Genomic DNA, 12,202 nt, shown 5'->3' with positions numbered 1-12,202 from the left:
ATTCATCTCGATGCCTCAATGTAAGGGTTATCTGGGTATTCTTCAGATACTTTTATCACACACTCAAGTGCAAAGACTGGGAAAACACTAGTTGTTATTCGATCATTCCCTGGTCTTGGACATAACAGTTCTGCTTGCACTGAGTTCGACTGTTGCAAGGTCGAGTTGTTTGTTTCTCAAACTGATATAGAGACAAACTGACTGTAAAAATCTTCAAAGTATTCTTTTTAAAGCCCAGCACAACATTCAATGTTAGAAAAGCATTCTCTTTCAAATTTATTGTAAATGGATAATTTTCCATTACAGTCAGAGGATTCATGAGGACACAGCGGTAGATGTAATCTATATAGACTTCAGTCAGGCGTTGGAGAAGGTTTCCCATGGGAGGTTGATTAGCAAGGTTAGATCTGAAGGCATACTGAGAGAACTAGCCATTTGGATACAGAACAGCCTGAACGGTAGAAGGCAGAGGATGGTGGTGGTGTGTTGCATTTCAGACTGGAGGCCTGTGACCAGTGGAGTGCCAAAAGGGTCGGTGTTGGGTCCTCTAATTTTCTGCATTTATATAAATGATTTGGCTGTGAGCCCAAGAGGCATAGTCAGTAAGTTTGCAGATGACACCAAAATTGGAGGATTAGTGGGCAGCAAAGAAGGTTACCACAGATTACAGCAGGATCTTGATCAGATGGGCCATAATGCGAGCATAATGCGTCGCCACGGGCAGATACTATTATCAAAGTTGGTGAACAGATTTCTGCGTTTGTAATTCCATACAGGCGATACCCGTTTAAAGTGATGCACGTTCGACTGAAGAACTACAGGTTAGGCAGCATCCAATGAACAGGAGAAACGACGTTTCGGGCAGAAGCCTTTCTTCAGGAATCATGCCCGAAACGTCGATTCTCCTATTCCTTGGATGCTGCCTGACCTGCTGCCCTTTTCCAGCAACACATTTTTAACCTTGATCTCCAGCATCTGCTGTCCTCACTTTCTCCCCGACTGAAGAACAAGCCCGCCACAGTCCAAAGACACATGTACAGAGTTGTGGCTGGGTTGACAAACTGTGCAGTGTATTTGGACGATGTCATGTTCTTTAGCAATTCAAGGAATGATCACAAAAGACTGTTGGCAGAGCTCTTTGAACGACCACGAGAAGCAAAACTGATGCTAAACATAAATAAAACAGAATTCACGAAAGAGGTGACGTTCTTGGGATGTAAGATCGGTCATGGAAGGTCGATTCCCGCCGGAACATAAAGGCGAAGGCTACAGAGGAATTTGCATGATCAACTTCGAAGAAAGAGTTTCTTCAATTCTTCACACTCAGCGGAGTCTGCCAGAAGTCGGTTCCAAACTATATTCGTTTAGTGGCACCGTTAACCGATTTTCTGAATAAGAATACAACATTTCAGTGGACAGTATCATGCCAGGAGACATTTGACCATTTGAAGTCGATATTAACCACCAAACCAGTTTTACCTACACCAAACTTCTCAAAAGCGATTAAAGTCGCCATCGATGGTAGTGACGTTTGATTTGGAGCTGTACTTCAACAGGAAAGATAAGCATGGGATTGAACTGGCAGTTGGTTACTTTTCAAAGAAAATCAACATCTACCAGAGGAAATGCTCCAAAATCGAAAAATGACTATTGAGTTTGGTTCTGGCTTTACAAATTTAAAGTATATGCCCGAACAATGGTTCAGAAACGGTTATGTACACTGACCACAATCCGCTAAAACGTTTATATATAAGAATATGATACTATTTCATTGGATTCCATCGGTAGAGAATTTCAATATATAAATCGTATATGTTACGTGTCTGTCGAATGTATTCACAGACAGGTTATTGCAGATTAAACTTATGGCGTTGAGATGAGATTTGTCTTTATTTAATGTCTTATGTGTGTATATAGGAAAAGGTTAAGGCGATATCATATGAAATTTATCGGTATGCCAGGATAAAGTATTTAAAAAATAAAATGAAAACATATGTTCATTATGATGGTTCATTTTTCCTGAATAGACGAGGTTCTTTAAACATATTATTGCATGGCTAAGACTGTTGAAAGCAGCAGAATAACCAGACACTGCAACAAGTGTTATCAAGAATACAACAACGTAATACTGGATCGAACAACTCGATTAGTTCATTGCCTAGAGACATAAACATTTCGAGTTGACCACTCAGTTTAAATTTTATCGAGAATAAAATATTAAATCAATTCAAATTTGAATTGTGTCTATTGAAAATCTTAAAAAAGAATGACACAATCAGATGCTCTGGGGAATGATACGGGTGACATTGAACAGATGAGAGGAGGACTGCCAAGTCCTGCATGTAACAATCTTCTTGAAAAAACATATCTCTGAAAAATACCTTTTCGATCGGTTACGTGTGACACTGAATTTCCTAACAAGGAAAAAGAAGACATAGGAAGATCCGAAGAAAAGAACCGACAGCTGGCTGGCTTTGAGAAAAGAATTGCTGTTTTGTTAACTTTAATTGGGAGTTTTATCTGAATAGTATTATCGAAGGGAACGTCACAATGGGTAATAGAAATACATTGTCAATCGTGGTTTGTTAATTTATTACTCTTTTACTTTAGAAATAAAGTTCTTAATTTTTACTTTGCGCAGTTCTTGGTCAATCAAACTTTTGCAGATTACTGTACGGCATAAATCGTTTCTGTGTTTTATATGAAGCAGGAGGGTTTACCGTGTGTCGTAACGAGTCTAAACAAATTTGGCAATGCAAGTGTACATCTGTTCAGTTCTTTGAGTGCACTGGAGTTTTGCACCATTCGTGACCTGAATGACGTGATTCTCTCCGCCGTGATCTGAATCCCAAAAAAAAAGTCGAAAGCAAACTCCGCCCTTTATCGTAGTTGACAGGATTCGAACCTGCGTGGGAACACCCCCAATGGATTTCAAGTCCATCGCCTTAACCACTCGGCCACAACTACATAAGGATGCGCCATTACTGTTGAATTAATCATTTCCACGTCTTTGTCTCTGTTGAGCTCAGCAGTTCTGAATCATTGTTTGGTTTATTTGAATTCAAAAACCACAGCTTCGAAATCGATGAAATGTCGGGACAAAGTGGGTCTGGGTGTTCCACCCCGAGAGGTGGAATCGATATTCATCTTAAAAGAAGGCGGAAATTGCAGGAAAATACTCAGCAGGTCGAGCAGGATCGGGGCTGGGAAAGGGCGATTCAACATTTCAGAACTTCTTCAGAAGTTATTCGAACTCCGCTTTCTCCCAGTAGTACTGCCAAACCCCAGTCTGTACCGAGCGTTTTCTATTTTTGTTTCAGATTCTGAAAATCCAAGTTCCTTTACATTAGCCATTAAAACAATACAAAAATTCCATTCTGGTTCCGGATTGGATTCCTGTTTGGGGAACATTTTCCTGACCACATTAAAAGCCCGGAGCTGTGCAGGAAAGAAAACAAATGAAGTATGAGCCATGAGAGATCCGTTCCTGGGTGGTCCCAAACCACCAACTGTTCGGTTAATGGATGAACGTGTTGACCAATTACGCAACAAAGACGGGTAAGCTGACTCGTTGCAGGATCCATGAAACAGGCTTTTCACGAACTCAAACTTCAGCCTGCCCTTCCCGAAGCGATTGTTATCCTCAATCAGTTTTATTTTTCCAAAATAAATCCTGGGACATTCACTGTAATGATATGGCAACAGTTCTGCACCCTCTGCAAACACATTCATGTCACAGGAACCAACTTTTCTACAACAGCAGTCTGGCTCTCTTCGAGCGTTTTTCGTAACTTGTGTGTTCCCGAGTTTTCTCGTGATTCTGTAACCGTGGTCTGTTAATAATGATGGGGGAGGGCGCATTGCGGATGGGCGGGTTGGTGTTCTGGAGGAAATGTTGCTACCGATTAGCGTCAGGTTCCAGAGGACTGGGACTGAAAATATTTACTGAAAAACGACATTTGTGTAGAATACATAGAGCCTAATCTCAGGTGAACTGATAATCATTTGACACACAGATGAGAAGGATTTTCTCTCTTACAGAGGATAGCAAATCTGCAGAATTCTTCCCAAGAGAGAGCTGTCAAGGCTGGGTATGACCAAGGATGAGATAGCGAGCCAATTAGTCACTTGGGGAATACAGGGTAACGGGGATAAGGCGGAACTTTGCAGTTGAGATTTAACCAAGTCAGACATGATCTCATTAAAAGGTGGAGACGACCTGATGGTCTGAATAGCTTCCATCTATTCCAATGTCATGTCTGTCACTTGAGAACTGCGAAAGACCATTGTGAAGAAAGAAATAGCAGGACATTGAGAAAAGTTGATTGGAGACAAACTGAGTCAACATCATTAGTAGAAAGGATAAACACACTTGACAACTTTGTCAGTGTTCTTTGATAATATTACATGCCGAGTTGATCAATTTTTGTTCGGCATTCCATAATGACCACATCAAAAGCCATTACACAAGGTAGGAGTTCACGGTGTTAAGTATAAAAAAAGGCCAGGCTTGTCCGTTGTTTACTTAATGGAAGACACAAAATCTGGATGATTGGGTATATTTTAAGTTGCAAAGATGTAATTACTCAAGTGCTGGAAAGGTCAGTCAGAGGACTTCAATGATTTATATCTGAATTCATGACTTGTACGAATTGGCTGAGTGAAATGTGTCCAGTTTTACTGACGATACACAATAGGTGGGAGAGCATGTTGTGATGAGGACAGCGGAATCAGGAAATGGATAGACACAGGTTCAGTGGGTGGGCAAATTCCTTGAAGGCGCAATTTCATGTCGGGCGTTTGAGGTCATGCATTTGGTAGGAAGATTCAAAAGACTGTTTCAATTAAAATCAAGAGAAACTCCAAAAAAGTGCGTTTCGGAGGAGTCTGGGTGCCCCTGTGCATGAAACAAACAATGGTTAGTGACAGACTGATTTTTTTTCTGCTAAAAATAATGTCCTTTCGTAATGCTCACTATAAAAGAGATGATATCCCTGGGAATGACTGAAATGAAGGAGCCTGCAAATTAATCGAAAACCAAGATATGTCTCGTGCTGTTCTTGGGACATAGCTGATGTATTGTTTACAGGTCTCTAAACTTTATTGAAAATGGAGTCAGGAAAGGGAGAGTGGAAGTTAAGGACACCCATGATTAATAGGGGAAAGTGAGTAGTGCAGATGCTAGAGATTAGAGTCAGGAGTGTGGTGCTGGAAAAGCACAGCATGTCAGGCAGCATCTGAGGAGCAGGAAAACCACGATTCATGCAAAAGCCTTTCATCAGGAATTTGGTTGGAAGCCTCGAGTGTGGAGAGATAAATGTGAGATGATGGGGCTGGGCTGAAGGAAGCTGAGATAGCAATAGGTGCACGGGGGAGGGTGTAATGTTGATAGTTTGGAGGGGAGGGTGATGTACATGGGTGGGAAGGAAATGGGACAAATGGGACAGCTCATAAGGACGGTGCTGAGCTGGAAGTTGTGAAGTGGGGTAAGGTGGGGGAGGGGAAATGTGGAAACTGGTGCAACCCCTTTGATGCCATGGGGTTGGAGGTTACCGAAGTGGAGATTTGGCTTCAGAACATAGAACAATACAAAGCAGCACAGACCCTTTGGCTTTCGATGTTGCGTCGACCTGTGAGTATTTCTCAGCTCATCCCCCCATACTATCCCATCATCATCCATGTGGTTATGCAAGAATTGTTTACATCTCTCTAATGTGGCTGAGCTATCTACATCGACAGGCAAGGCATTCCACGCCCTTACCACTCTCTGAGCAAAGAACCTGCCTGTGACATCTGGCTTAAATCTATAACCCCTCAATTTGTATTTATGGCCACCCATACAAGCTGACATCATCATCCTAAGAAAAAGACTTCCACTGTTTACCCTATCGAATCCTCTTATCATCTTGCAACTCTGTATCAAATCCGCTCTTAGCCTTCTTCTTTCCAATGAGAACAGACCCAAGTCTCTCAGATGTTCCTCGTAAGACTTTCCCTCTGGAACAGGAAATATCCTGTTTAATCTCGACTGCAACTTTTCCAATGCTTCCACATCCTTCCTGGAATGGGGCGACCAGGCAGCACAAAATATTCCAAGTGGAGCCACACAAGTGTTTTGTATAGTTGCAGCTTTGCATTATGGCTCAGGAACCCAATCCTCTCCCAATGAAACCTAACACAACGTAGGCCTTCTTAACAGCACTATCAGCCTGGCTGGAAACTTTTAAGAATCTATGGACATGGACTCCAACAACCCGCTGCACATCCACATTACCAAGAATCTTTCATTTAACTCATTTTTCTGCCTTCCTACTGATGTTCCCAAAGTGAATCACCTCAAATGTAGATGCAATGAACTCTATTTGCGTCCTCTAAGACCAATTCTGCAGTTTATCCGACCTCCCCAGCAAACAGCAACATTTTTCCACTCTGTCCACTACTCCACCAACTTTAGTGTTATCTACAAGCTTACTAACCCATCCACCTATGCCTGCGTTTTAGTCATTTATGAAAACGGCAAACAGCAGTGGTCCCAAAAACGATCTTTGTGCCACACCACTCGTAACCGGACTCCAGTCTGAATATTGTCCATTAGTCACCACGTGCTGCATTCTAACAGAAAGCCAGTTTCTAATCCAAACTGCGAAATCATCGTCAATACCATGCCTCCGCATTTTCTCCAACAACCTAACATGTGGAATCTTATCAAAGGTTTTACAGACGTCCATGTACTCCACGTCAAGTGCCCTACCCTGATCCACATGTTTGGTCACCTTCTCAAAAAACTCACGAAAACATGTTGACCATCTGAAATCAAATTGTTGCTTGCTGAATGATTGCCAATCCTATCTCTCATAATCCTTTACATAATTTGTTCATACAACAGACGTAAGACTCATTGATCTATGATTACTTGGGTCATCTGTATTACCCTTCCTGAACAAGGGAACAACTTCTGCTATCCTCCAATCTTCGAGTGATATTCTTGTCGGCAATAACGAAATAAAGATCAAAGGCAAAGGCTCTGCAATCTCCTCCCTGGCTTCCCAGGAAATCCTTGGATAGATCCCATCCGACCCAGGGGACTGACTTGTTTTTACACCTTCCAGAATTGTTAACAAGTCCTCCTTGTAAACCTCAGTCCCATCTAGTCTAGTAGCCTGTATCTTAGATTCTCCTTGACAACGTTGATCTAATTCAATATGAATACTAACGAAAGTTATTCATTTGGTGCCTTCCTATCTCCTCTGACTCCACACACAATTCCTCACTACTATCTTTGATTGGTCCTAATCTTACTCTCGTCATTGTTTTATTCCCCATATACACGTAGAAAGCGTTAAGGTTTTCTAGGATTCAATCTGCAAGCGACTTCTCATGTCCTCCCCTGGCTCTGCTGGACTCTCTGTTCAGGTCTTTCCTAACTAACTTGTAACTCTCAATCGCTCTAACTGAGCCTTCACGTCAAACCCGAACATAAGCCTCCTTCTTTCTCTTGACATGAACTTCAACTTCTTTAGTAAACCACGGCTGCTTTGCTCGACAACTTCCTTCATGCCTGACAGGTACATACTCATCAAGTACGTGCAACAGCATTTCCTTGTGTAAGTTCCACATTTCAATTGTGGTCATCCCATCCGTTTCCATCCACATCCTGTGCATAATAAATCTTGCCAAATCGCATCATAATTGCCTTTCCGTCAGCCATAAGACTTTTCCTGCAGTTCGTAACTATCCCTTTCTATTGCTTAAGTAAACATAACCGAATTGTGTTTGCAATCACCTCCATCCAAATCTAACCCCTGGCCTGTCCATTACCTTTTTCCAAATCCAATGTTGCCTGTGACTGTTAGTAAGAGCCAGTCTGGCCGCAAGTTTTAGACCTGTGTTGATGATGAGACAGGAATTCATCAAAGTTGATTGGGACAAATAGTTTTCAGCTCATCTCCCTCTGTTTCCTTAACTCCCAGGAGGTTATTATCATTTGGCGCAGGAATTCACCGATGATATCTTTGGTTGCTTCAAATCTTCTGAACACTGTGCAAGAGAGTAAAATAGTGCACCAGGACCAGGCTCCAATGAGAGAGCCAAGACAGCATCTATTTTCGGAGTGCCAGAACCGACGGAACGGTGCTTTCCCTTTCCAATGCAAAAGGTTTGTGCTGAAAGAGCGGCGCTTTTGGAGTATCAGTGTTGTTGGAGCTGACGCTGTCTGAGCATCAGTGCTGAGGATGCAGATACTCTCAGATGGTTCTTGCTGAAGGACCAGTTACTGTAACAGGATCAATGCTGAGGGAGTGGGCACTGTCAGAGGGTTAGTGTTGAGGGAGCAGGTACTGTTGGAGTGTCAGTACTGAGCGAGAGGGTACTGTCACAGGGTCAGTGCTGAGTAAGTACCATCGTCGCCCGTTCCGTGTTGTGTGAGAGAGCGCTGTCGGAGTGATAGTGCTAAGGGATTGTATATAAAATACTTCATGCTAATATATCCACAAAAAAACATCAAATAGCAGCTGGATAAGCAAACTGTCCATCAAATCATTCAATGGCAAGTCCGGACATAAATACATTATCAAAAACCTCTCTCATGTTTGAGGACGCAAGCATTCTGCCTGTCTTTGCCACACATACGCTGCCTGTCTGGTCACATACATCATTCCTGTTTTTGGCTCACACAGCCTCACCATGTTTTTCACCCACATTCTCCCACTCTCCGTCTCTCATACCCTCCTTGTCTGCGTCACACACACCTTCATTGCATGGAACAAACTCGAAGTCTGCCAGTATTGGAGTAGACTTCAGTTTATCCATTCCCAGGGATATGATGGGGTAAAAATGGTTCAAAGTGGGAGCTGTCCACTTTCCACTGACCCAGCCCCAATCCCAGCTGTTTGTCTGAACTGAGGGCAGATAGCAGCGAGATATGACAGAGAGAGAGTGAGAGAGAGAGACATAGAAATTGAAAGCACAGAATCAGATGCTTCAGACCAACTTGTCCACGCTGACAATATATCATTAATAACTCTCATCTCATCTGTCAGCATTTGACACATGACTCTCTCAATCCTTCCTACTCATTTACCAATCCTGATGCATTATAAACTTTGTACTTCTACCAGTCTCTCCATCTCCCTCTGCCAAATCATTCTATACTTGCACGACTCTCTATGAATAATGCTGTGTGGGGGGGAAAGGATACTCTCAGGCGTCCAAGCTGCTGAGGCACCTGTGGGTTCACATCGGGCAGAAGCCATTCATTCATTCCTCGTGTTGGAAGCAATTCAACCAATCATCCGACCCGCTGAGACATCCTGGCAGCTGTGCAGATGATAAATGTTTTAGTAACACTGACGACATCTGTTAATTTTATCCAATGATAAGTAAACGTATTCGTGAGTGGAGAATATATAACTAGACATGAACTGACAGAGTCAGGAGGGACAGATATGAAATGCTTCAATCCTTCATTAAAACTATACGATGTAAAGATTGTTTTCCGTTTCTTCCTTCACCATGAAAGCCTTTTTTCTTTAATGCAGGACGAAAAATTAGAGACAGAAGTATTTCCTTAACTTTCCATTGCGGCAAAGTAATGCAGGATAATCAGTTAATTTTCATCTGTTACCGTTAGCTTTGGCAGGCTGAATAACCTGCATTAAAAACAGTTCCTCAATAACAGTGACCATCAAGTGTACACTAAAGATTATTGGATAGAGCATCGTGGAGGTCGGTGTCCAGTGAACGTCCATAGGGATTGGTTGGGGGAGATCTGAGGTAGAAGAGAGGTGAGGTAGTAATTTTGCCGATGACATGAAGGTTGGTGAAATTGTCGATAGTGTATTCGGCTGTTGTGGATTGCAATGGAACATTGCGAGGTTGCACAACAGGGCTGATATGTGGCAGATGGAGTTAAACCCGAACAAGTGTGAAAGTGCGAATTTCAATGCAGAATACAGGGTTAAAGGGTTCCTGAAAGTGTGGAGGAGCAGAGGAATCTTGCGTCATATTGGCTGCATTTAGAACAAGTGTCAGGCGCTGATCAATCCGAATAACCAAGCAAGTTAAAATCTACCAAGGAGCTTCCAGTTGAGTGACAATCAAAATGAAATAACTCGTTTCTGATGTACTTCAGGAGAACATTCGAATGTAGTATCCACCCAGGTTACAGTTAAAGTCGAGAAAGTTGAGATGATTTGAACAAGTTGATATGCTTCTTTGGAGATATTTCGATTGCTCGCCAATAAATTGTGTTTTCGGAAGTTACATTTGATAATCTCTTCACGACCAATCAGAGCAGACCCACGTAGACAGACGTTGTGGCAAACATTCATTTTAATGACTGCACCTGGAATTTCGTATATACCACGATGTTTAGCTTTCAGTAAAGGTGCTGATATGATGTGTTATATGTGAAATAAACAACGTGTGAATTCACTGTGAAGCTACACTGGAGTGGGTCCTAAATACATGTTACTCTTTGCGGAACGCCCGGACATGTAATGATTTATGTGTCCCCGAGAATCGGGCTGCATTTTGACATCATCCATACAGTGACACTTTCTCCCGTAGGGAACTATCTTTAACCAGTCAGGAGAGAATTCATTCTCAAAGGGAATGGGCAGGAATGCAGCGAGGATCATCAGGAAGAGTCTGCACACTTTGATTGGGATGATTAAGAACAATCCACAATTCGGACACAAGTTAATAAATAGGTTGGAAAACTTTACACCAATGTTTAATCTGTTGCTTGAAACTCATCCATCTGTGTATGATTATTTTATAAACTCACAGCACTCCTCAAGAGAAGGACGGTCGAGTCGATCTGACCACAGCAGTTAAAGATGGGGATTCTTCAACTCAACTGATCTTAAGTTACTAAAGGTGTTCTTTTCTCTTTCTTGGACAGTAAAGTCTTGTAGGAATCAAAAGTAATGTGGTGATTCTTTGGTGCGAGGGAAAGTACACCTAATTTCTGCTAATGCACAGTTGACCGGTCATCACCCTGAGAATGAAGGTACAGAATCGATAAAACAATGACACATTGAAAATGTCAGAATAAAAACAGTGCATGAACAGCAGCATCTGCAATCAAGAACAAGATCAGATCTCATGCCTGATATTTGTGGGCGGACAGTGGTCCAATACACAAATAGAATGAAGCTGACACTCAAAACACAGCTTCAATTACACAGGAGAAATGGAGAATTGCAGATCCTGGAGATTAGTCAGGAGTGTGTTGCTCGAAAAGGACAGCAGTTCAGGCATCTTCCGAGGAGCAGGAAAATCGAAAATTCAGAAAAAGCCCTTCATTGGAGTTGAGGGTTTGAGCCTCGGGGTTGCAAAGAGGCAAAATTCGGATGGGTGTCCCCAGAATTTCGCATCTGACATGTTTCAGCGGAGAGATAAAGCTCTGCTTGTTTTTTGTTTCTACTTTTATGAAGTTTCAATATTTAATCTTCTGATGTTTGAGGAAATCGCTTGACAGTGGCAGAACATCGGTGAATTTTCATTTCTGGTCCATGTTCAGTGAGATTAAGCTGAGTGTGAAGTTGTTTTAATCATCGGGAGAGATATTTGCTGAATAAGATTACAACGAGTGGTACCACAAGAATTTCCTGAAAGGAGGCGGATTGCAGACTTGCGAACCGTCACTGATACTTAACACATCGATATGGAGTAATCTTCATGGCCTCTGAGTTTCTGTAAGGCTATCGATTGGACAAATATATTATATTTTTCGTTCTGATGGTCACACTAAATTGCTCCAGTAAATGTTAATTTACGATGTATGGGTGCTCGCTTTTTATTTGCAGCATCTGCTTAAAACGTTTAAGCAGCAATCCACACATAAAACTATGAGCTGAAATAAAAATTTGAACCTCCCAAGTAGCTTTCACTCTGATGTCTGACTTTGTTCGGCGTGTGATAACTTCAAATTAATAAATCCACTGAGGTTACTAGAAGGACAGAGTATGTGAGTCTATCAGTCAAGAGTTATAGCCTTTAAATAGCATGAAATATTTCTTTGCCTCAACATGCCTCTAAACCGATCTCCTTCCATTTACCAGAATTAGGCATTTCCAATTCATGAAAGTCATCCAGATGACTTTCAAATGTTGGAAATGTCCCCTCCTCCAATACTTCCCAATGCAATTTATTCTGTACGTGCATCACAATTTGGATCAAAACGTTACATCATTTCTGT

At 41.9% G+C, this 12,202-nt stretch overlaps 1 non-coding gene across 1 annotated transcript; it reads right to left on the bottom strand.

Moving 5' to 3' along the window:
• Positions 1–2,884: 2,884 nt before the first annotated feature.
• On the bottom strand, positions 2,885–2,967 carry trnas-uga (transfer RNA serine (anticodon UGA)). Its single transcript has one exon. It is a non-coding gene; the product is annotated as a tRNA-Ser (tRNA).
• Between the last annotated feature and the right edge of the window lie 9,235 nt (positions 2,968–12,202).

This window comes from Chiloscyllium punctatum, chromosome 35 (assembly GCF_047496795.1).
Source record: "Chiloscyllium punctatum isolate Juve2018m chromosome 35, sChiPun1.3, whole genome shotgun sequence".
In the NCBI taxonomy this organism is placed as follows: Eukaryota; Metazoa; Chordata; class Chondrichthyes; order Orectolobiformes; family Hemiscylliidae; genus Chiloscyllium; species Chiloscyllium punctatum.
Note: the sequence above shows the minus strand (reverse complement) of the source record. Positions and strands in the feature narration are given on the sequence as shown.